The following is a 5,269-nucleotide window of genomic DNA, read 5'->3' as shown; positions in this document are numbered from 1 at the left end:
ATGACCAGACACAGTATGCTTCATTTTCCAAACTTGCATTGTGATTACACTTCACAAATAAAATAATTATTTCTGACTCAGGGCTCTAACTGCCTGCAAAATCTCCTGGCTGTTAAAAGTTACTTGCAGCAGGTCATGAGAGATTAGATTAGCGGTCAGAAGTTTAAGCCTAAATTGCCTAAGGGCTGACATCAATCTGCATTTCTATCAAGCCCAGCATAACAGTTTAGTGTTTAACCCCCCAACAAATATATAACCAGTGGGGATTGAATCCAGGACCATCAGCACTAATAGTACTACAGTAGAACTAGAGGAGTAACCATTATCTGGTAGCAATAGTATGTTCTTATACTCTCATATGGATCTGCAACTAAAAGGAAACAGGAAACACTGACCCAGAGGCATAGGAATGTTGATTCATGCCGGTGGGAACTCCCCCACCATCACCCCAAAAATAGGATTCATAAAGTAAATTGCATCTGCCCATCAACACAGCAGCATGAGTTAAAAGTAGTTTGAAAACACATCTTCTATGGAAAGCACTGTCACAAGAAATACACCTTTTGTTACCTGTTGTTTATGACACTATTGAACGTGCCCCAAACGAACGTAGAATTTGATTGCTCCTGTAGATCTGCCAAAGGAAACAGACATCACTGTGGCTCAGTACTGAGTAACTTCTGCAAGCGTCATAGCAACATAAAATGAGAAATATGGCAGAGACTCTGCTAGGTTTACAAAACGGAATGAGAATTGAGCCAAGGCTTGGCGTAAGTGACAGCAAAGCAAACATTTCATTGAGAAATATAAAGTGTAAAGGTTATCATCAATTTCCACTTTCATCAAAGCACAGATGGTGCGACAGACTACATGGAAAACAACAGATGTTTTGTAGAGAATAGCAGGCATGTGGTAGAGCCTGTGAAGCAGGAGAACTTAATTTGTTCAGGGACAGTATAATTGGGTGTCCCAACACATGATCTGTGCAGAAGGATCTCTGGGACCTCTCTCTTAGTCCATGTCACTTCTTTGGGGGCAAGAAGAAGGGAATAGCAGGGGCTGACAGCCACCCTATGTCAATCTACTTCCGCACCTTTATCCCAGTCTTCGTCACATGGGGGCGGCTGCCACATGCTGACAGTGTTCATCTTCTCTCTGTAGCAGTTATTCGACTGACTCACTTAAAGCAAAGAAGTTTCTTAGTGAGAAAATCTTTTTGGATAAAATACAATCCTATTTTAGGGACATTAATCATGTTTTGACCTAGCTTCAGAATAGCTCTAGGCTTTGGAGAGGAGCAGCATACACTGGAAGCTGATCAGTACTCCCCTAGTCTTAGGAGCAAAACTCTTTAGGCCAGGGATGGGCACCTTGAAGGTAGCAAAGGGACACAAAATCCACGAGAACCCTTTGGTGGCCCATACCTTAAGAGGCCATATATTGCCTAACTCTGAAAGGTTTGCTATAACACAGAATGTTTGGCAGGCCAAATCAAATGATCTGGCAGGGTGGTTGCAGTCCCCCATTTGCCAATCCCTGTTTTAAGCCTTTTCTAAAGCTAAACAATTCTGCACACATTTTTCAGCAATGGTGCAGCTGCTTCAACATACGCATTGGGAGAGGGTTCAGGTGTGTTTCTATTGTCATGTCACAAAAATCTGCTCAGGGTTTTTTCACTACTATCATGCTCTAAGCCCCGTCTACATTAACATGCACATCATTGCTAGCTTCAGTACAACTCTACTTTTGCCAGAGAACAGGTACGTTTTCCAGTGTAGTGATAGCCACATAGACATCAGTGGGGAGAGAAATTGGAACACGACCCACATAACCAAGTGATGTAGGTGCTGGGGTGACAGACCTGGACAGTGAACTCCTCGTCAGAGCCGACAGCATGGGCAGTGGTAGGAAAGCTTCCCCATAATCCCCTCCCCAACTTGCCCCACTCTGAACTGGAGGAACCCACCTTCAATTGGGAAAGTTATTCAGCCTCCCTGGCCCAGTCATGGCTTTTCTGCTAAGATAGTCAAGTAGGATGTAACAGAAGTGAGGATTGTTATGATCTAGATGCTTGTCCATTAAGAACTGGACTGAGACCAATTTATTTCACACATGTCACTAGACAGGCTATACAGATTTTTGGTCACTATCAGGTCAGATCTGCATTGGAGACCCACCTCTCTCATGGCCACTATCTTTCTGCTCTAAGCGGTCCAGATTACCAACTAGATCTCATTTCAACACACACAGTTTATGGCACAATGTACAGTTCCCATTTTAATGCTAAAATCTCTGGCAGATAACACATGTAATGCAAGCCAGTTGCCTCTCAGATGCTTAGGAGAATTTGCATGGACACAGAATGAATGAAACTCAAGTCTCCAAGGGCTCCTGCTGTTTCTGTATCACATAGCACTACAGGTAAAGGGTTGCTTATGGAATAATAGAGTATTAAAACAATCTTTAACAGCCAAAATTAAGTTAGAACGCTGTTAGCCCAAGAGTTCCAGAAGTGACTTTACAGAGCCAAAGGAATCTAATATTTTCTCACCAATGTCTTGCTCAATGCAGCTTTTGTCATCACAGCTTGATATATGATGGCTGATCTCATCTCTGGGAACCAGATGGCAGGCATTAAAGGGGCATGTGGCTAGCTGCTTTGCAATATCAGGGTGGTTCTAGAGAAACAGAAAAAGTACATGCTATCTCACTGAATTCATCCTAACCCTTGTGTTTTCTAGTCACTAGTGAAGGGTTTGTGCAATCTGCATCCTGAAATAGGTTGAAAAAATGTAAACAAGGAAAGCCAAAACTCAGCTCAGGTCCTGAGCACAAATGCAGTGTAGAAACAGCAAAGCATATGCATCCTTTATGATACAGGCTATGTTTGTTCATTTTTACATTTAAACAACACCCTGAATTTATCTGATTGAAGATCAGCCCCAGAACAAACACAGTGAAATTGTTGCAGTGTCATCACTGGCATGGTTCGATGCCCAGATGAAATTGCCCTAAAAAGCTACACGGGGAGTAAGTGCCTTGAAACCCTAAATAATTCAGCCACTTTATGTTTAAATTAAGTGAGCGACAGACTAGAGAACAAGTTCCTGCCTGCGCTAGAGCTTAAGTCTTTGCAGTTAATTTAACCCTCCTGAAACAGGAGGGAAGTTACTCGATGTTCCAGCTGAGGCCACATCTATATTGGGAGCACTTTGCCAGTAGAGGTAAACTAGTGTGGACATAGAAGAGCACTACTATCTCCCACTGAAAGAAGAAACTTTACCCTTAAAAAGATCAAGAAGACAGAGAGGAAGAACACACACTGCTCAGGCCTGCTCTGCATGGCTTTTATATTACTATAGCTATGTTGGCTGGGGTGTGATTCCTAACCAATACAGTTATACCGGTACATCATCTTAACAGGTGGATGCAGTTATACCAGTACAACTAATATACACTAGCACTGGAGGATACTGCCTGAGAGGACAAAAGAAAGGAGCAGCTTCTCCTGGTAAATATATAGCATTCTAGCCCAGGATAGAAGCCTGAGAAGAGAGAAAGTTTCAGACAGACGTACACTGAATAGAGTTATTAGCAATATAAAAAAAGAGGTCTTAGCAGCTGCACTGCTCTAATTGCCAAGTCAAGAATTAGCTGCAACATCAGATCATTTCGGCTTTGGCCAGCCAGAAGGCATCCATACAACGCTGGCTGCATTTGCTCCATGGCCTGAAGTGGGAAGTAAATACCCTGTCCCATGAGTGAACAGCTGGAAGAGAATAGGATCCCGTCACTGACCTAGGTATTCTGAAGAACCTGTATCACCTTTCTTCGGGGTAAATGCACTGATCTGAAGTGCATTACTAAATAAAAGCATCCAGTTCATATTAAGTGGTAAATGGATGACAGAGATATAAAGACGGCTTCTTCCAGCCTAATAGCAAGTGAATGCATCCTTCTAGCAAAAGGCAACACAGCATACTGAGCTCACCATGCATTAGCATGTACAAAAATATGATTTCCCAAGTGCATTAGAGACCTTAACATCCTGTCCTACCTTCCTGCACTTTATAAGATGATAGGGAAACCGACAGGCCCTGATTTGATGAGATTTATCATATGGACATTGTATTAACTTCTCTGGATCCAAAGCATCAACTGGAAGAGAAGGAATAAAAAGACAAGAAAACATTCTGTAAAACAAGATCTAAGAACATCAACAACACAATTAACAAGTGTGGAAACATACTAGGTACTGGACGTTTCCTCTAATGGGGTTAAGCCATCAACTTTTAATAGCCTAGACAAAAATGTAAAATTGCTAAGTTGGCACTCATCGTGTACACCCAACCAAATTCACTTTGGACTTTTGGTGAGTGGAATATTAAATTAAAAATGAGGAAAGTGCAGTCAGTAGTGCAGAGTGGCCAGTATATATCAACGAGTAACTTATGCAGAACAGTGAGCTGGAAATAAACACATTACTATAAAAACCCTTGAAGCTACCAAATTAGCTAGTGGTATAGTAGTGACATGCTAAGGGTCAGCAGAAGCACGGCATTCTGAAGTAAATCCTTTTGCATTTACCTTCATGCTCAAAGGCAATCTCTGCTGGAGTAAGAAAAATCAAACATGTCTGGAGTTAAGGCTGCAATTTGCACTACAGTGCACTTGGCCCTGTAAAGTGCAGAGGCTGGCAGGTGCTTAAGAGCCCAACACCCACTGAACATAGTGAGGCCCTAAGTCACAGGCACTTTTTGAAAATGTTCCCTCCTAGTCCACACTACGACTCAGAGAGAGGCACGAGTCACCTTAATCACTTAAAAGTTACATAGAGGGGATAAGGTAGGTGAGGACCAACTTCCGATAGCGAGCGACACAAGCTTTCAAGCATACACAGACCTCTTCTTCAGGATTCAGTCTGTGTTCGTGCAGCAGCTTTCTTGCCATCACAAATGTGTCTCCCCTCACACCTTCCAAGCTATTTACCCACATTTGTATCAGTGTACAGACAGGGCCGGCTCTGGCTTTTTTGCTGCCCCAGGCAAAAAAGCCTCCCGCTGCCCCCCCCCCGCCCCCCAGGGGAGGGCGGCGAGCCCCGGCGGGGAGAGCGGAGCCCCGGCGGCCAGAGCGCGGGGGGGGGGGAGGGCAGCGAGCCCGGCCGGGGCTCCGCTCTCCGCGGCGGCCAGAGGCTGCGCCGGGGGGAGGGCGGAGAGCCCCGCCGGGGCTCCGCTCTCCGCGGTGGTCAGAGGCTGCGCCGCGGGGAGGG

General features: G+C 44.3%; 1 long non-coding RNA gene across 1 annotated transcript; it reads right to left on the bottom strand.

The window, feature by feature from the left end:
- Window positions 1-570: 570 nt before the first annotated feature.
- Window positions 571-4,685, bottom strand: LOC135891809 (uncharacterized). Its single transcript, XR_010562282.1, has 5 exons — window positions 4,588-4,685; window positions 4,058-4,158; window positions 2,552-2,678; window positions 1,094-1,180; window positions 571-634 (listed from the first exon to the last, which is right to left on the bottom strand). It is a non-coding gene; the product is annotated as an uncharacterized LOC135891809 (long non-coding RNA).
- Between the last annotated feature and the right edge of the window lie 584 nt (window positions 4,686-5,269).

Source organism: Emys orbicularis, chromosome 19 (assembly GCF_028017835.1).
Source record: "Emys orbicularis isolate rEmyOrb1 chromosome 19, rEmyOrb1.hap1, whole genome shotgun sequence".
Classification (NCBI taxonomy): domain Eukaryota; kingdom Metazoa; phylum Chordata; order Testudines; family Emydidae; genus Emys; species Emys orbicularis.
Note: the sequence above shows the minus strand (reverse complement) of the source record. Positions and strands in the feature narration are given on the sequence as shown.